At 35.6% G+C, this 21,355-nt stretch overlaps 1 long non-coding RNA gene across 1 annotated transcript in view; it reads right to left on the bottom strand.

Annotated features, from left to right (window-relative positions):
* The window catches only part of LOC147581184 (uncharacterized), a 53,482-nt gene extending 34,743 nt beyond the window's left edge, over window positions 1–18,739 (bottom strand). The window contains exon 1 of the long non-coding RNA XR_015250866.1: window positions 18,536–18,739. This is a non-coding gene — a long non-coding RNA (uncharacterized LOC147581184). The remainder of the gene's footprint in view (window positions 1–18,535) is intronic.
* Window positions 18,740–21,355: the final 2,616 nt, after the last annotated feature.

Here is a 21,355-nt window from a genome sequence, read left to right as displayed (position 1 = left end):
CCTGAAGTGGGAGAATGCCTAACAAATTCAAGGCAATCAAAGAGGCCATTGTGACTAGAGCAGAGTAAATAAGTGGGATTGTAGAAGATAAGATCACAAAGGCACATGGAGCCAGCCTGCATAGGACCTTGTAGCCGTTGCAATTACTTAGACTTTTCTCTGGTTAGGATAAGGGCTACTGAAGGATTTGATCCACTTACATGTTTTTAGTGTTGAGCAGAAACTGAAGGGGAGAAAAGGTGGAAGCAGAGTACTAAGGAGGCTATTGACAATAATTCAGGGGGCCTTAAAATAGTGATTAATGGAGGGAATACTAGAAAGTGGTTAGTTTCTAGATATATTTGGAAGATAAAGCTAATGATATGTGCTGTGGATTAAATGTGAGTTGGGAGAGAAAACTGTATAAAGGGTTTTTCTCTGAGCACCTGCAGATGAAGATGAGGAACTTAGTTTTGGACATGGTAAATTGAAATATCTATTAAACATCCATGTGGAGATATAATATGTAAGCCAGCTTGGGGTTTAGGGGAGAAGGTCAGGCTATAATTGGAGACATTAGTTATAGCAGAGATTGGATGAAAGGGAGTTAGTGGGAGCATAAAAGATATGCATGGATTGAGCCTTTGGGTATTTCAACATTTAAAGGCTGTTGGAAAGATGAAGAGGAAACATCAAAGGAGAATGAAAAGTATGGCCAGTAAAGAAGGAGCATAACTGGGACTGCATTAGCTAGGTGACGAAAATGTTTACAGACTGAGGGAATGACCAGTTGTGTCACAAGCTGCTGAGGGATCAAGTAACATAAGAACTGAAAAGCGGCCATTGGGTTTACCAACGTGAAGGTCATTGGTGACCTCCACAAGCACAGTTCCAGTGGTGTGGTGGGAGATAATCTTGTGAGAGGTTTTAAGAGAGAATTTGCACAGTCTTTTGAAGCATTTTCCTCTAAAGGGAAGGAGATGTTTGGACTATTTACTAGAGTAGAGGAAACAAGAAATGAGACAATTAGAGGTTGTTTTTCTTGGGTGGGAGAATAACATTTTACCTGTTGATTGAACATTTCAGAGGAGGCAAAAAGCTTGTGTAGGAAAGAGAAGTGAGAATTGTGGAAACAATGTTCTTGTATTGGAGAAAGGAGATGAGATCAGAATGTAAGTGGGGAGGCTGGCCTTTGCGAAGAGTTCACACATTTTAACCAGAGGGAAGACAGAGCAGGTGGGAATAGATCCAAGTAAAAAGGGATATAGGGGTGAAGGCTTGTGAATGTTATCTTCTGCAATTCTCAGTCATTGACTTCTGGTGAGATGTTGGTATACAAGGTTACATTGAAATATACAATATCCAGGGGCACCTGGGTGGCGCAGTCGGTTAGGCGTCCGACTTCAGCCAGGTCACGATCTCGCGGTCCATGAGTTCGAGCCCCGCGTCGGGCTCTGTGCTGACAGCTCAGAGCCTGGAGCCTGTTTCAGATTCTGTGTCTCCCTCTCTCTCTGCCCCTCCCCTGTTCATGCTCTGTCTCTCTGTGTCTCAAAAATAAATAAACGTTAAAAAAATTTAAAAAAAAAAAAAAAAAAAAAAAAAGAAATATACAATATCCAAATCAGGTAGCTAAATCTCAGGTTTCTTGAATTGAAATTTACTTAATTTAAAATTAAATGCTAGAATGTGATATAAATTGAGGATAAAACCTTTGAAAATTGAAAAGATTCATACCGTGGTTGTTAAATAGCTGCTTTTTCATTGCTATCATAACAATTTATGCTTATTCATGGAAAGGGCTATTGTTCTCTTTTCTTCAGAAACAAGGAGATGGTAATTGTCAGTATCAACCCTACCGTTGAAGGTCTAGGACAGCAATAAGTATAACATTCCTTAAGTGAGGGTTAAAATCATCATAGGGTGAATGAGTATTTTTTATTTTATGATAAAATAAGTGACTTTTCCAGTGACACAAGTCTGTGGGAGAAAGAATAAAATGCATATTTGTGCATTAAAATTCTGGATTCCAACCATCTGATAACATTTCTTGTCAAACTATTCTAACAGCTCTTATTGCTTCTGAGAATATTTTTAAAAAATCTTAACAAAAATAAAGTAAGCTTTCCCTTTTCTCTATCCTTTGTGCCAAAAAGAAAAAAGGGCTCTATTTTACCTTTCTGTTAACAGGTACCAAAATAACTTATAATGTGGGATTTATCCAAGAGGAATATTCCCAAAGTTTCCTAAAAAACAAAAAAAGTAACTTAAAAATAGTGTGTATTTAAGCTGCATTTAGAATGTTCTGCAAGCTTAAAAGGATGTGTGGAGTTAAGTTTTAAAAACAGTGGGGTTTAGTGTAATAGGTTTGGCAACAAAATCAGGGTGGTTCATACAACTGATGAATTAATGCAGACCCAGCTGACTAACACATACCATGTGTTTGCTTTGGCAGAGAAGTTGGAAAAATAATTTGGAGAAAAAAAACACATTATTGGACAGATTTCACTTTTGTTGTTGTTTTGTGGGATTAAAAAAATTCTAATCAAACTTGCAAAGGTAGAGTTAACAAAGATCTTCCCATTGATTGGAATGATATTTGGAAGTTTCATAAGAAAATCAAAATGGAAGAGGATAATTTCACTTTTTTCATATGTTTCTCTTAATTACTCACTGCTTAGAAATAGAGTTATGACTAGTCATTTATCAATTGATACCATGTTTATGAATTTACTCTGTCTAAAAACAATACTATAAAATGCCCCTTATCAACATTTCTAATACAATCATTGCATATAGAATCTTCTATTTCAACTTTGATGGCCAAGAACAGCATTCTCTTTTGCAATAATGATTAAATATGCTATTCTAAGACTTTCTTGCTAATTCATAGATTTGCTTTCCTTGTTGTTGTTCAGACACAAGATTAAAGCTTGTTTCTTTTATAAAGTAGATTATTTCATTGTTCCTACAAGATTTGAAATGAATTTGTTGGCCTTTATTAAAGTCTTGGAATTCCCACTGTTTACTAAAATTCAGACATATTAATGATGTGATGGACCCAAGGCTGGAATGAGCACTGATTCCATTTTATGGGGTTGAAAATTGCTTCATAGTCTATTTTTACCATTATAAGAGGTATGTTGAATGTACTCCTAAATTGGTTTCAGGAATGAGATACACTATTTTCCACTATGGAGTAGCTTGATTTTATGTGCTGTGTTGCTAAACCATGAAATTCAGGAGATAATGGGATATTTTCCTTAGTGAAGTCTGAAAAATTCTTAAAACTGGAGGCAATTCAGTACAGCATATATAAATATGCAACGCTATTACATAGGAAAGCCCTGCAGACTGATGAAATAGGAAATGGATTTTCAAAAGTAACCATAAAATTATTTGAAAATAATTCAAATCCACTTTTTTGGTGTCCTTAGACTAGTTATAACTACTGTAAAGCTCAGTTGGGTTTGTATCTTAAATGGGGATAACCAATAAATATTTAATTTCTGAGTTGCTATAAATATAAAATAAATTATGTACTATGTATTGCACTTGGTACATGGGATAATTCCTTTTCTCCCACTATACTATAACCTTAAGAGTAAGATTTTGACCCATTTTGAGTTTATTTTTGTGTATGGAAAAAGAAAATAGTCCAGTTTCTTTCTTTTGCATGTAGCTGGTCAGTTTTCCCATTGCCATTCCCATTGTTGAAGAGACTGTCTTTCCTATTGTATATTCATTTCTCCTTTGTCTAAGATTAATTGACCATATAATTGTGGGTTTATTTGTGGGTTTTCTATTCTATTCTATTGAAACACGTAGGTGTTTATTTTTATGCCAGTACCATACTGTTTTAATTACTACCACTTTGTAATATAACTTGAAGTATAGCGTTGTGATACCTATGGTTTTGTTTTTCTTTTTCAAGATTGCTTTGACTATTCAAGATGTGGTTCTATAAAATTTTAGGGTTGTTTTTTCTAGTTCTTTGAAAAATGCTGTTGGTATTTTATAGGTGCTGCATTAAATCTGTAGATTGCTTTGAGTAGTATAGACATTTTAACAATATTTATTCTTCTAACCCATGAACATGGAATGTCTTTCCATTTCTTTCTGTTGTCTTGAATTTCTTTCATCAGTGTTTCATAGTTTTTGGGGTGCAGATCTTTCAACTCTTTGTTAAAGTTTATTCTCATATTATAGTTTTTGGTGCAGTTGTAAATGGGACCATTTTCTTTTTTAAAGAAATGTTTTACTTATTTTCGGAAAGAAAAGGCGCTAGTGGGGGTAGGGGCAGAGAGAGAGACAGAGAGAGGCAAGAGAGAATATATAGCAGGTTCAGTGCCATCAGCACAGAGCCCAACATGGGGTTTGATCTCACAACTGTGAAATCATGACCTTAGCTGAAATCCAGAGTCGTACACTTAACCAACTGAGTCATCCAGGCACCCCAGGAATTATTTTCTTAATTTCACTTTCTGCTGCCTTTACCCAAAAAATAGAAAAACACTCATTCAAAGAGATACATTCCCTCCTATGTTTGTTGTGACATTATTTACAATAGACAAGCTATGGGAACAGCCCAAGTGTCCATTAATAGATGAATAGGTAAAGAAGATGTGGTATACATATACAATGGAATTCTCTTCAGCTATAAAAAAACAATGAAATCTTGCTATTCGCAACAACATGAATAGAGTTAGAGAGTATAATGCTAAGAAAAATAAGTCCATCAGAAAAAAACAAATACCGTGTAACCTCACTCATATGTGGAATTTAAGAAACAAAACAAATGAGCAAAGGAAAAGGAGAGAGACACAAGCCAAGAAGCAGACAGATAACTGTAGAGAAGAAACTGATGGTTATCAGAGGGAAGTAGGTGGGCAGGTGGGTGAAATAGGTGATGAAGATTAAAGAGTATACTTACCATGATGAAAAGAAAAAAAAAAACGTAGGATTTTGAGAATCTTTTAAGTAATAGATCCATATTATGTCCTTAATAAATGTTCAAAAGACTGACTTAGCCATCCTCTTTACTATTAATGTAATGTATATTAATTTTGTCTTCTAGCAAGTGCTAAGAAGAGTCATGGAGTGAAACTCACCAGTTTTCTTTCTATTTTAATTTGACTTTTAGGAAAACAGTGGATGTTAACAATACCTAAAGTAAAGGAAAGAAGTCAGAAATAGCTCATGACTGCCCAGAAATGAAAGGTGATGAGTGTGAGTTAAAGATGGTGACACAAACACCGGTAGTGAAGAGGTTGGTCAGGCTTCGATATAGAGGTTAAGTGAAGTTGTCAGCGTATTCACATAGGTGTTGAGAGAATATTCAGGGGAGGAGAACCTAAAAGTGCTGGACAATGGGAGAGGTGCATTTTATCTGATTAATACAACTTTCTAGATTGGATTTATTACTTTTATTTTATTAATGAGAAACAGAAGACTAGAGAATTGAGCCCATTGCTGTGTAGCTAGTAGTGTATGAAGAAGCTGAAATTCACACTAGGATAACCTGCCTTGAAAAGAAGTCCCCCCTACCTTTTGTTTGCCTTTGAAAAATGCCCTTTTCTAGAACTTTCTCATAGTAGTGGAAGGGAAGAACTAGCTTCTTTAAAAAAATCATTAATGTTTGCCATATATTTTCAAGAGGTATTCTCTCATCTAATTTTCAGAACAACACTATGAGAAAGGCATTATTTTTTTTCATTTTCCATAGAAAGAAACAGACCCAGAGATTAAATAGCCTTTTTAAGGTCACACAGCTTCTAATTTAGCAAGCGGTGATTCAAATCCAATTCTGTCTAGTTCCAAACTTATGCTTATACTAGTACAACATGCTGCCTGAAAGAACGAGATTAATAAGAATGAGAAGTCACACTCAGGTATAAATAAAGATTTGGGGAGTTTTTAAAAAAAATTTTTTAATGTTTATTTGTTATTGAGAGATAGAGATAAACGGGGGGGGGGGGAGAGAGAGAGAGAGGGATGGAGGGAGGGAGGGAGGGAAGGAGAGAGGGAGGGAGGGAGAATGAGTGGGGGAGGGGCAGAGAGAGAGGGAGATACAGAATCTAAAGTAGGTTCCAGGCTCTGAGCTGTCAGCACAGAACCTGATGTGGGGCTTGAACCCACAAACCATGAGATTATGACCTGAACCCAATTGGATGCTTAACTTACTGAGCCACCCAGGTGCCCCTGGGGAATGTGTTTGTAATGTACGTTGAGGAGGAGAGAGTGGAAACAGAGATGAGAGTCCAAGATTGAGCTTTTGGTGTAGAGGGCAAGGAGCTTGACTTGTTTCAACTTCTCTCAAACTTCTAGACTCCTACTGTATTGCAAAATTACTTTCTATTCTCTGAACTTTCCATGCTATTCCATGCTTCTGTACCTTTGGGCATGTAATTTCCTCTGTCTAAAATATCTATTTACTACTCTTCTTTTTCTTAGAAAACATCTTTTTAGTCTTGAAAATGTCCAAAATTTTTTTTTTTTTTTTTTTTTTTTTGCAAATCTTTTGTTAATTCAACCAATGTTGAGTGGGATGTTCTTTTGGGATTCTTAGTCCAGTATTGCCTCAAATAATTACCTCAGAAACATCTTTCAGTGATTCTGGAAGCACAAAATAGAGCTGCTGAGAACTGATTGTCCTGAAGATTTTCCAATCTTATATTTAACTGTGGATTTTATAATCTTGCAAGATTATGCTTAATGAATAAACTCCTTAGATCTCAAGATGAAAGAATTGAAAATTTAGACACACACAGACACAGACACACACACTCACACACATTTGTTTGTTAGCTGAAAATATTTTTAAAACAATTAAGGGATCATTCAATCCCTCTATATTTCATGCACAAACACGAATACACATATGTGCATGTACACACACATATGTGCATGCACACATGCACACACGCATAGGCACTATTCTCAATTTGAAACATTGCATAGGATTCCCAGAGATCCCTACCACTGTCTCCACACCACATGGTCTCTACCCTCAACGTACTTACCTGATGTCTCTCATTATGCTTTGTACATAATAATAATGTACAGATGCTTTGTTCATAAAAAGCAACTGGATTTCAGAGGAAATAGCACAATTGTATGAATTAAAAGAGAAGTATGATGAAGATTAGAATCAATTAGACCCTTCTAGTATGTGCACCCTTGTTGAGGAAGAGAGATTCTGTTACACTGATTTTCAAGTCCAACATCTAATTTCCAATGCATATCTAATCAGAATCTTACCATTATCTTTTCTTAAAGAATTACTGTTGTATCATAAATATTTTGCCTGTAAAATTTGACTCAGCAGTAAAGTTAGATTTACTGATGCAGAGAGCAAGGACTGTTTACTTTTTTCTCTGTTCTGTGCCAAGTCTATAGTGTGTGGTAGTGTAGAGCATTTTATATATATATATATATATATATATATATATATATATATATATATATATATATATATATTGTTTTTTTGAAAACCAGTATTTTTCTAGTCACACATTCATTGAGAATCATGAATTTTAAAGTAGATTTTATCACTAGTACAAAATATAGTGATATGTTCATTAATGATTATTTTATTTTCTTTTCCATTCACTGAATTTCCCATATGTATAATCAGGGTCAGTTAAAAAAAAAGAGAAGAAAGACTTATTAGGGTCAGAAAAGAAAAACATGAAATTCAGGGTTAGCAATTAATTGGTGAATCTAGAATATTCCAGCAAAAAAATAAGTCTTGTTTGGCTATGTTCATTACCCATGCTCTCAGTTATTTACTGCCCCCTTCCTTTTCTTTGGGCTGTATTGATCAAGGATAAAAGTGAACCAGAGATCTATGGTTTGATTTGATCATTGGAAATAAAAATGTTTGTCTTTGAATATAACTTGGGTCATGGTCTCCTAGATTTTGTGGATTGCTGTTAATGGTGAAAATTCAAGACCATTGCTTTTGTAATTCTTGGTCAATGGTCAATGCTTGGCTTGGGCACTGAAGCCCTAAAAAGTGGGCTCATTAAGTAACAAATACCTCTAAGTTGGATGAACAGAACTGTTTTAAAATGTGTATTTGGTCTGGCATTTCTGCATTATTTGTTAAACCCACAAAATGTAGATTTTTATCTCTAACTTCTATTCACTCAGTTGTGGCTACTTTAGGAAGTAGTTTTTCTTTTCTTTCCTTCCACAGTGAGAACTGTAAGATTGTTGTTGGTACAGCTTGACCACTGCTTAACAGAAGCAGCTTGTTTATATTACTTCCTGTATTTTTTAAAGACCAGCATTTATTATCCCTTAAGAAGTTTTTAACAGCTTTCTTTTGTAGGGATTTTTTTTTTCTTGAGGAATAAGTCATGGACTCAATTAGGTTAATAATTTCTTACCCATAATGCCATAATGAATTTATTCTCCACTCAATAGCCTTTGGAGAAAATTACTCAGTATTTAGAAGGGGAAAAATCAGGTTATAAGAAATCTTTTCTGGGAGGGTATATTTCCCAGATTCTTGCCTTAAAAAACCTATTTGGGTACTTTTAAATAATCCTCCATGTGATAAGTTGAGGTTCTATATCTACCTAGTCTTTTGGAAATGGAAGGTACTGAAAATTCTGTTTTGGCTGAGTAAAGAAATGTTAATGACCTGTCTAGTAGTTGAATTTAAGCATACTAGCTTGCGACTGTGCTGCCAAAACAAATGAAAATTCATTGCCTGCTATTGGAACAAATTTAGTTAGGTAACACTTCATTTTTTGGGCATCATCTGGGGAGTGAGTTATTCTACGTAAGCGAATTTTCCACATAAATGCCTCAGAGTTATCTTTTGAAAACAGAAATCAGGGCGCCTTGATTTCTTGCTGAAAACCTTCAGTGACTTCCCATTGTCTGTCTAAAGAACAATATATTGCTTTATAATCTACCATTCCAGTTTCATCTCCATCCACAGATGATCCACCTCGGTTTACTTGCCATTCTCTAAACCTACCACGCTCTTTTAACTGTTTGATTCCCAAATGCCATTCCATGGGGTTACAATTCCACATTAGTTTAGTAGATATCTTCTCTGTGTTTCTTTAGCCCCAGTGCATATTTCCAACATAGAAACCATACTGTATGGTGACTTTTTAAAAATTTTTATGTCTCCTTCACTACATTGAGAACTAATAGTGGTCAGGGACCATGCCTCCCTGTACTTTTATTTTCTTAATCTTCATGTCTTTAGAGACGCATATGGTGCCTGACACATGGCAATGTTATATTTGTTTCCTATGGGTGTTGAAACAAATTGCCAAAAACTGGGTGGCTTAAAATGATAGAAATTTATTTTCTCATGGTTTCAGTTCCAGAAACCTGTAATTGAGGGGTTAGTAGAGCTACAGTCTCCTCTGAGACTCTGGGGGTGAATCTGTTCCATGCCTCTTCTAGCTACTGGGTGCCTGCCAACAGTCTTTGGCATTCTTTGATTTGTAGCCACATCACTCAATCTTCACCATCATCTTTACATTGCCTTCTCTTATTTCTGTTTCAAAACTCCATCTACTTTTCGCTAATAAGGATACGTGTGATTACAGTTATGGCCCACATGGATAATATAGGATAAGTTTCTGTTCTCAGGATCCTTACCTGAATCATGTATTTTGCCATATAAGGTAACATGCACAGGTTCTAGGAATTAGACCATGGAAATATCTTTGGGAACCATTATCAGTCTATCACAGATACTTAATGTATTTTTAAACAGAATTACCTATTCAAATACTAAAAGTTTCAAAACATTAAAGCATATTTGAAGAAAATATTACTAAAGTATATCTCATACTTTCTTGATTCCTTAATTATAGTGTGGTATTCAGATCATAATTTCATCTTATGTACCAGTATTTTCTGATTATGAAAAGTAAACTGTACTTTCAGTCATAGATTAATTTTAGGCTCATAGAGAGTGTAAGAGAGCTCTTTTACTGCTCTCCAAATATTTTTAGACTGCAGTAGTTATTGAGCTATCTACAGAACTATACATACAAATAAGATGCAGTTCCTTTTTCAAAGAAATTACTGATTAGTGTGGAAAATAGATATGGAAGCAGAACTATATCAATAAAACATGAAACTTTTGTATGGCTACAGGGTTAACCAAACCTTCAGTTTTATGTAGGAGAAATTAACATTTGGTTAACTTTCTATCTCTGTCCCCCTGGAAACCTGGCAAAAATGACATATCAACTGTATTTTTGACATTAGTTGTGGCAGAAATGTCCCTTAATTAACAAATTGCATCTAGATTTGGAAGAAGTATGAATGAGCTATATTAAGAATAAGTGAACTATGAATAACTGATGGGGAAGTCATAGCAGGATTGCTAGGCAGTGCTAAGAGCCTAGCTGGGGTTGGAAATGAGAATTTATGGTAGATCCAAGCTTTAGAGTCATGTGATTTCTCTCTAGCAGAGTCTAGTCACCCAAGGTATAGGAACAGACAAGATGGGTTTGTGGTATTCCTCCAGGTTAGAGTTTTTACTGGTTAGTTTCAGTGGAATTATGTGGGTACTAGGGACTTGAAGATGCTGGCTAGAGTGGTTCTGGTGACAAACCATGGGCTCTAGGGGATAAAAAGTGGGTAGAAAGGGATCAATAGGTTGGAAGGGAATGGATAATTCAAGGGCCTTTATCCTTCTTTGTGGCAGAAGAGATGTTGTCAGTAAGGGCATGAGATACGGAAAGGAAAGGAAATAGTGGTTGAAGTAGAACAGTTTGCATGAAAGAAAACAAACATGGGACAATTCCTTGGGTGACAAGAACTTGCTCTGGGAGGGGGTGATTGATACAGAGAGTAGGTTGAAGGTAGCCGAAACTAAAAAGGTTTGGAAATCATGCTACCATGTGGGATAGATCATCTGTCTAGATGACTCAGGATGACAAAAGCACTTGGGAGAGGAGACAAGACCCTGAGTCAAATAGGAAATCCCCAAAGAATTGGAGGAGTTACTCAGAGGTCAGGAGATGATAGCGGCAAGGGGAGAAACGAGACTAAAAGGGACAATGAGTTGTTGCATAGGTTAGAAGATGGTGGGGAGACTGGAGGAAGGGGCAATGTGGGAGAGGCAGGTTAGTTTATAACAGTAGAGAAAGCACTTTCAGAAGGGGATGATGAGTGTTTGCTGTGGAATGGAGATTCCAGAAGGCCCTGGGCATGAATTTGGGTTGCAAGAAGAGAACAGTGTGGAAAGAGGCAATTGATTGTGCAGAAGTTGTGAAGAAAGCATAAGGTAGTTAGGTGATGAAAGTGAAGGAGGAAAAGTCTAAATTCAGGAAAAGGCAGTAACAAAGAATGAGAGGTAAGATGCATGGACAGAATTGATAGCCTGAAATATCCCAACTCTGAAGTCAGTCATTCCGGGTTAGGGTCCTCAGAGGTAACTAGCTTGGTTTCAGCAGAGCGGTTGAAAAGCTTTGCAAGGTGGTGAAGCACCCAGCTTTAGCTCAGGGTCAGTGGCAGGGATTGGACACAGCTCTCCCTTCTTACTGCTGTCCAGGGTAAAAGGTGTTTTCTTTTTGTGAATTATTTCAGCTTCAAACATACTGCTTTTAATCTATTTTTGAGATTAGAATTGGAGTTTATTTTTTTTTTTCTATAATTGAAGACCTTCTGTTCAGTAAAATTCATTTAAAAATAGTCCTTCCCTTGTTCTGGTTTTCTACCTATAATTTTAGAGTATTGGATAGATAGGATATTTTCATATGAAGATTTTAAAAAGTAAAGCCTAGCTTCCTTTGTAACATGCTGTATAACTTTATTCTTCTATATTGAGCATAAATCCTTTCTTTTTTAAATTGGTAGATGAAATTGTTTAATAATTTTTAAAAATACTAAAAATTCGTGGTTACCTGCTCAAGGTAGCTTTTAGTTTGTCAGAGGAGGTAGTGAGTTAAGCACTTGTTAGTTTTATAGCTAAAATCTAATTACCCATGTTTATTAACAATAAAGTAGTAAGTTTGAGTTTGAGGTTTTCCTTTCTTTTTTCCCTCCTACCTTTCTAATCTTTTCAGCTAGGAAAAGTCAAGCCCAGGAATCATATATCTGCAACTTGGGCTGTTGTATCCTAATGTTCTAACTCAGAGACCCACAAGCACTTGTCTCCCCTTGACATGTTTATGTTCTCACAATTTGGAATGGAAGAGCAGTAATAACTTCTAGGTCCAACACTTCCAGCATTTTGAGATTTGATGGTTTAGAACATTTGGCTTAGACTGAAGGACCTCTCCATACTTGCAGAGAAATTCTCTTTCTTATAGATCATTAAATATATTTTTCTTCGACCTGAGTTAATTTTCTCAGGTAATCTCATTACATTCTTGGCACCATAAATTCATAACTTAAATTGTGCTAAACTGAAAATGTAGCATATTAATATTTTCGGTAGACTTGCTTGGCTTCTGTATCCGTCACTTAACTTTCTCACTTCAGTTAAGAATAAATAATAAATATAATACTGAAATTATAAAATACTTTTTCATCTATAAAGATTTTTTAAAAAAACAATCTTGAAAATAAAGATCACGTTACTTTTTTTTTTTTAATTGAGAGAGAGAGGGTGCAAATGAGTGAGGGCAGAGAGAGAGAGAAAGAGAGAGAGAGAAGCGGGCCTCATCCGAAGCAGGACTTGTGCTGACCTGAAGCGGGGCTCATGCTCACAAACCATGAGATCATGACATGAGCCTAAGTCAGATGCTTAACCTATCGAACCACCCAGGCACCCAAGATCACATTACTTTTACGAATTACAGAATTCCCCCCCCCACCCCGCCGAACTTTATTAAGGAATAATTGACAAATATAATTAATTGTATACATTTAGAGTGTACAATGTGATGATTTTTATACACACACACACATTGTAGAGTGGTTATGAAGACCAAGATAACACACCATCGTCTCACACAGATAAGTAATTTTTTTTTTTTCTGGTGAGAATTCTTAAGGCCTACTCTCAGCAACTTTCAAGTATATAACATTAACTACGTTATTGTAGATGACATATGATCTATTAACTGCAATGTTATTAACTATAGTCATCATGTTGTACACTATACATTATATTTTATAAGAAATATTTTTAATTCCACTGAAATTTTGGAAACGAAATATGTTTAAGTTTTAGATTCCTTTCCAAACTATATTAATATATTTAATTAAAGTATTTTCAGTTTTTAGGCAATAAATCGTAACTGAGAAAATGAACCAGATTTCTCATCATTTTACATTTTTAATAAATGTTTTTCTATGCAAGCATGATTATTATACTGAAGAAGTTAAAGTTACTTGAATAAAAAATTATCTTTTGTCATTTCCTTTATCAATTTTTTAAAGTTAAATGAGAATTATTCTTTGTTCCACAGAAAGTTTGAAGATAAATGATTATTGCTCTTGCTCTCTCAGACCTAGGAAAAGTTTATTATGATCAAAACTTTAAATTAAACCAAGAGAATACAGTGATTCTTAAGTAGATAAAAATTATGTCCCTTAGCTTATTCTCAGTTATTCTTAGCTATTTGCTATATATATATATATATATATATATATATATATATATATATATATGACTTTCTTTTAATTAGTGATATTATCAGCATTAACTATAACTTTTATTATGGAAATGACTGAAATATAATACAGGACATGCTATTACCTTTTTATAAGAAATGAATGCAGTATTCAAATATAACGGACTGTGAGACTGCTTACCAGAGTGAAAACTATGCAAAAAGATCATATTCTCCCAATACAGTGCTTAAAGGAGCATTCCTAAAACCTTGCAAGTGTTTAGTTACCTAGTGACTAGGGATTACATGAAAAAAGTAATATGTTGGATTTCAAACCAGTTTGGACCTAATTTAACTGAGCTCTCAATAATGTTTTCTTTAAATAACTAGGAGGGAACATTTTCTCTGCAAATTCTAATTCTTATTCTTTGGCTCTGCCATCAGGTAGGCTCTTGCTCTGAATTGGCTTGACATTTCACTTCTAATTCCTGGGCAAAGATTGCTGTAGTTTAGCTTGTGTAGAAAGGCACGTGTATTTTTTTTTTCTGCTGACATTTCACTTGGTCATTTTCTTTTTGAAAAAGTGACCTCCAACTTTGCTCTTTATCTCTTCTCTCTGTCAATTTCTGCCTCCCCGGATCTCTATCCCCTGGAAGTGCTTTTATCAACAAGCACAGCCCTGCCCAGCTAGCAAGCCAATTGTTATCTAGGTGAGAAGAGTATTAAAGCTTTTAAGTCCACCAAGTCTAGAATTATTCTAGCTATTATCCGTGTATCAAGCTAAACTGCACAATATTTGCCCCAGAGGGAGACATTATCTTTATTATTCTGGTCAGAAAACAAATTGCCCCTGCCCTGGAGTGAGATACTGACTTCCTGAGTGCTCAGTAAATTGAATGGAGCTTGTCCTTACAGATGGACTTAATTTATACAACTGATTTTCTGCTTAGATTTTCCTGCGTAGGATGAATTTCTGCCTTAAGCATAGTGTCCTTGTCTGAAGCTCGTATATCTTACTTGATTTTGCTAATTTCTATCACCAAGATACATGTCTTTTCCTTGCTCACAACCATCTCTGCCTTGTGTCCCTTTGTGAATGAGCTGATGGCATAGACCCCAGGCCTAAAGGACCTGAATTTGAATCACATTTAGATATTAATATATGTGAACATGAACCACACACAACTTGATCACACCTCTCTGGGCCTTTGTCAGACTGCCTAATGGACCTCACAATCTACTTCATTTAGATGTTTCCTTAGATACTGTTTGAAGTGTGGGTGACAATTCTTCATGGCTTTTTTGTATGACTTGTGGCAGCTTTTGCCCCTGGCTATGTTTTAAAGGATGTTTGTATATCATACAGTCTTGGTCTCCATACCCCCTATAGAGGTAAAGGGCAGATTTTATTCCTGACCAGGACAGTGAAAGTATTATCTCCCTCTTGGGCAAAGAATGACAATGTTAGTTAGCTTACTCTTTAAAGATTGAGGGGTTTCCTAAACTCAGGCTTTATAAAATGTGACCAAACCCACTGTGTGCTCAGCCCACTGGGGCCTTCCTATTGCCCCATGGGGTTTACTAGTTGGGGGGAGAAGAGATTTAAATATGAAGCTCATGCTGCTTCTGTGCTATGAGTAATAAAGCCCTTTGTCTCTGACCCAGGAATTTCATGTCTTCTGCTAACACTTATGAAAGTATGATAGGCTAAAATCTGAGGTCCTTCACAGTTCTTGCAACTATTCCACTTCATTTTCATGAAGCAGAAAGAATACAGACTTTAGAGTAACCTGTATCAGAATTCTGATTCACTCACCTGCTTTGTTATCTCATACAAATTAATATCCTCTGTCTCAGTCTCTTCATTCATAACACGGGCTAATGTTGAAGATTAGACAGTGAATGTATATTTGGGGCACCTGGGTGGCTCAGTCGGTTGAGCTTCCCATTTAGGTTTCAGGTCGTGATCTCGCGGTTTGTGAGTTCGAGTCCGGCGACAGGCTCTGTGCTGACAGCTCGGAGCCTGGAGCCTGCTTCTGATTCTGTGTCTCCTCTCTCTGCCCCTCCCCCACTTGTGCTCTGTCCCTATCAAAAATAAATAAATGTAAAAAAAAAAGAAAATGAATGTATATAGACTGGGTTTCCATATTTCAATGGATCATAGAAATAATGTTTTGAGCCAGAACATTTGGTCCTCAAAGCCATGTTCTATATACTACACCACATAAATCTGATAGGAAGTGCCATTTGATATATTGTCTAGCCTGTTCTTTCTCTTGCTTCATTAATTTCAGCCATAGCTATCATAAATACACTTTCAATGTCTCTAGTTAATTTTTCACTAGATTTTTTTAGGAAAAAAACCCCAAGTATCCTAATTAGAAGTATTGGTTGGATTGAAGATCTTACCTCTTAGAAAATGACACTTTGTATATTTTACACATTTCCCTTCAAAATATAAAGAACTACATCCCTTTAAAGACTTCACCCCTTCCTTTTTTTTTTTTTATTACATAAGATATCTGAACAGATTTTGCATTTAACTTTCACTGGCTGAAAATCTCATAGTACTGTTCAGCTACTGCCAAAATATTCCCACTCTGCAATCATTCACTTAGCCCTAAAACCTTCCTCAGAGCTCAGATCAAACTACCACATACATTGTATGCCTAATTGAACCTCTTAAAACTTAGTATTGCTGTCAGTGAAAACTGTTTTGTACCTTTAGGAAGCCATGTGATCCATATGGTTGCATTTATTAGTATGATGCTATTTTGGAGACGTGAAAAAATTAAATTTTCATTCAACATTAAGACACATTGTGTTGATCACATTGAAAATACAATGAAGATTGTATGTTTTACAATGAAGGTCGAATTGCAAAATATTTAGATCATCTACTTTATTTAGCTTGGATCTTCTTAGAGTCTTGTTATTATTATCCTCCCAGCCTCTGAGTCTTCTCTCCTAATGAAATTATGAAGGCAACACTTGCCTTTCCTTAAATTATTAAACTTTCTCTATTCAAGGAATTTTAAAATCTCATTTCTTTGTCTGGCTATGATTTGGGAAAATAAGTATATTTCTTTAGCTTTGCCTCTGACCGAATGTGCAATTTCCATGATTTCTGTTACTGTTCCACTATATCATTTATATGTAAATAATAGTGATATTTGTCAATCAATTCATATAACGATTCTGGTTTAACAGTTGTATAATGCTTAGCTCCATCATAACACTACTCTGTTGTATTTAATTATTCTTAAGTGGCTAAAATAATGTTCATTTAATTTCATCTTTTCATTTATTTATTTGCAAACTGCCTGTTTCAAAAAAGGATTAATGTTATTTATAAAGATACATATGCTCTAATTAAATATGAAATTAGAAATGAAGAAATTGGGACAAAGAGAAGAGAGCCACATATTTGCCTAGAAGATTTCAAGCAAGCGAAGCAAATTGAACATAAAGATTCGTATTCAATTTGATGTCCATGAGATAATAAAATTATTTTCTCATTGCAAAATGAAATTTTTTTCATTAACATGAACTTTACAATGTAATTAACAATGTTCTCAGCCAAATCTTTATGGAAACTATATTAGTCTGCTTTGACTACCATAATAAAGTACCACATACTGGGTGGCTTAAACAACAGTATTTCTTACAATTTCTTCCCAGCCCTCACTAGGAAGTCCAAGATAAAGCACTGGCCAGTTTGGTTCCTGATGAGGTTTCTCTTTTTGGCTTGCAGAGGTCTGCCTTCTCTTGTGGCAGAGAGAAAGAGCACCCTGGTAACTCTTCTTCTTTTTATAGGGGCACCAGCCCTACTGGAGTAGAGCCTTGCCCTTAGACTTCATATAACCCTTATCACCTCCTTACAGGCTCTATCTTCGAATATATCCACACTGGGAGTTAGAACTTTAACATATGAATTTGCAGAGTGGGGCACATTCAATCCATAATAGTTATGACAATATTTTATAAGACTATTTTTTTTATAGAATCCTTCAGTAGAGGTCAATGGCGCTATCCCAAGTATATTTGGGTAAAGGCACAACTGGTGTTCATTTTCATAATAGCTATATCTAAATTTGGAAACAATGTAAATATTTACTAACAAGATATTTATTAAAGAAATTTTTGTGTTTTCATATGATAAATTTTATGTCATAATTAAAACTGTCTTCAGAGGATCCTTAATTAGTGGATAGTTATGAAATAAATTTTAGCAAAAGAGTGAGGATACAAACTCCCGCATTCCAGTTGTAATCATGTTTCTGTCGAGGAAATGTAAGAAGAAAAGATTAACAGTGATTAACTCTGGGAAGAGGAATTTAAAATGATTTTACTTTCTCATATTTTAAAAAGTTTCCACTTACAGTGATTACACATAATGTCTATAATCACTGATGGAAAACTCAGTGGATGTTAAAAATAAAATCCATCTGACTTACTTCTGACCATGAAAGAAATCCAAGTACTAGCACAACTTTTGGGACTACATATTTCTAATCCTCCTTTCTGGCTTTCCTTTCTGTTCATAAAGCCCACGTCCTGGTCAAACCAAGCTTCTTGTTAGGTGAATAGTTATTCATGCTTCTTTCTTTACCTTTGTGCTTGTGCTGTTAGATTTGGTTCCTCCAGTAACTCTGCCCCTCTGACTCTAATTGTCAAATTCTGTCTAGTGATGTGTTCCTTGTTCTCCACCAACTTAATGTAGTTGTCTTTACTTCCCAAATTCTTGTTGAATGCATCCTTCCTATAGACTCCTAAATTACTTTTGGCTTTTTTCTAGCAGTAATGACCTTACAAGAAAACATTATTCATGGGAATGATTTTTTTTCTCCCTTTAAACTCATAGTCCCTTAAGACCGATCTTTTCCTGCTCACTTTGTGTCCTTACAGTGCCTACCATAGATATAGCAGATGTTACAATTACCTATTGCTTCCAAAACCACCAGAACCTGGTGACTTAACAGCAACTATTTCATTATTTCTCTGGGACTTACCTGGGCAGTTCTTCTATTCCATATGATGATGGTTGGGACTGTAGTCACCTGAAGATTCAAATGGGCTGGAACAGACAAGATGGCTCACTGAAAACCTGGTCATTCAACCTAGCTGTCAGCTGGAAACTCAGCTGGGCTGCTGTACCAGAGTAGTCTGGACTTTTCACAGCCTGGTGGCTGGGTTGCAAGAGAAAGCATGCCAAGAACAAGAGTTCTCAGAATCAGAAAATAAAAACTACCGGTCTTCTTAAAGCCTGGGCCTGGAATTGTCATGGCACATTTCTGCTACATTCTGTTGGTTGAGGTGGTCAGAGAGCCAGCCTAGATTCAAAGAAAGGGGAAATAAGTGTCACCTGTCAATGAGGAGAGTGAACAAGAATTTGCAGCCACGTTGAATAATCACAGCAGGTAAACATGTTCATTTATTCAACCAATATTATGGAGCTCACTGGGGTTATAGCTATGAGGAAAAAAAAAAAACAAGCAAAACTCCTGCTCATTGTGAAGCTTTCATTTTATTGGGAAAAGAAAAAGAAAAAGTAAAATGTGTAGTACATTAGAATATGATAGGTGTTATGAGTGAGATGACCTTGCCACAGTGTTCCCATTGCTTGTTTGTCCCAGTTTAAATACTCACACATCCCTTTTCACTCTCAAAAATGTCTTGGTTTGGACAAAAATTTATTTGGCCATCCTAACTGGTGGAAAATGAAGCAGAGAAGGGCTTAGGGTGTTGAGGGCTGTGAATATAAGTAAGATGATTAGTAAAAATATCACTGAGAAAGTGACACATGAGTAGAGACCTAAAAGAAGTAGGGAAGCAAAGTTGTATGGTTATGTTTATGTGCTTCAGCTCAGTGACATTTTGAAATTTAAACATAAAAAGGAAGAAAAAAATTAGTGGTATACATTATATATAAAATTCACAGTCTTCTGCTTCTTCTAAACTATCATGCTTCACAACTAAATTGGTTAATTCAAAATACCCAGGTCCCCCTTTTTCTTATTTGTTTCTATATGTAGAATTTACATGTTATATAACGCTCACTTTGGTGTTAGAAAAGCTTCTAAGATGAAGTGAATCAATTTGGGCATATTCTTCCTTACAAAAACAAACAAACAAAAAACAGAGAGCTACTTCTAAAAGCCACTCTGTGTTATTATTTATATTATTTTGGAGAAAATTGTGAAATACATGTGCTATTCACCAGAGGGTGCTATAGCCATCTGAAACAAAGTACAGTGGCATAGCCAATCTTCAGGTATTCTCAAGAGCTTAGACTTTTGCCTGGAAAACATTTGTTAAAATGTTCTCTCTTCTCTGTTTTTTCCTTTTTATTTTCCATTCTCCTCATATTACCTTCAACAACTCTACCAAACTTTAATCATATCTTATGTCAACTAATATTAAATCATTTGAGGTCGCTTGGGCCTTAACTGCTGATACAACCATGAATCACAAACATATAGGTAGTTCACAAAAATGATGCAGGTGTATATAAGCCAAGGTTGATATACTGAAACACATTTCCTGCCTAAAAGTGACTTTCATGTTTTGTCATGGAAAACACTAACATCTGGTTATTATACAATGTCATCTGAAGGAATAAATGCATGATTGTATAAATAGTCAACATATTTATAATGTTAGTATGCTTTTTGCCCATGGGATTAAAAGCTTATGTTTAAATAAGAGAATAAAAAGATTTTGGCACCATAAGTTATGGTAAAGTATGAACCAACGAGCTACATTTCCCCATAAGCCTGGATGAGATGGTTTTACTATTTATAAATATAGGTAACAGTAGTACCTATTTCAAGAGGTTGATGTGTAAATTATATAGATAATTCATGCAAGAGCCCCTAACACAGTGCAGGGCACATAGTAAGCCCTTATTATTGTTATTTTTTGGAGATCTGGAGTTGGACTATCTGGGTTCAAATCCTGGCAATATCACTTACTATCTGAGTAATATTGGCTAGGTTATTTAATCACTCTGTGCCTTGGTTTTCTCATATTTAAGTTGGTGATAACCATACCATTTACCTCATACATTTGTTAAACCAATGAATTTACATGAACTAATACACACAGAGCAATTATCACAGGGCCTTTCTCAGTCAACGCCCCATGATTGTTATTACCAAACGACTCTAGCTTCCCAAGATATTGCTGCTTTCCTTTAAAATACCCAGCATGTTTTGTTTGATTTCTATGATGCCTACTTTTCCTTCCTGGGGTCTAAATTGTTTTTTCTTTGCTTGACCACTTTTGGGCTCCCTTTCCAACCAAATGATATGTTATCCACCACTTGAACTATAGGCCTGGTTGTTTCCCAAGTGCCGTTGGACAGCTTCTGCATGGTACTAAACCATGTAGGTACTAAAATATCTTCCTTACAGTGATTGGCTGCTATTTTTCCTAATTGTCAAAGTAACTATTTCCATTAGAGAATGATTTGGAAAGCCCACTGATGGGCAGTGGAGTAGAAAAAAAAGGCAACCATTGTTTTAAAAGTGTAGATGTTGCTCTGCCACTTGCTCACTATAGGACCTTGGTCACATGCTCTTTTTCAAGCCTGGAGCCCTTCCCAAACCTTGCGGCCACTTCAGGCACCAGCTTACTGTCCCTAGCAAATTCTCATTTGAAGTTCTCTATATCTATCCAAGCATGTACCCAAAGATGAAGTCAGCATCTGTCTTTGAATTCCTCACAAATACCCTTCTCTCACAAGGACTTTGCTTGTAACATACACCAAGTGGGGGTCTTAGAGGGTCAAAAAGAGTTTACTTTGGCAAATGCAGTTTTAAAATTGAATA

The sequence above is a fragment of the Puma concolor genome, chromosome B2 (genome assembly GCF_028749965.1).
Source record: "Puma concolor isolate L17-30 chromosome B2, mPumCon1.1.hap2, whole genome shotgun sequence".
NCBI classification, from domain to species: domain Eukaryota; kingdom Metazoa; phylum Chordata; class Mammalia; order Carnivora; family Felidae; genus Puma; species Puma concolor.
Note: the sequence above shows the minus strand (reverse complement) of the source record. Positions and strands in the feature narration are given on the sequence as shown.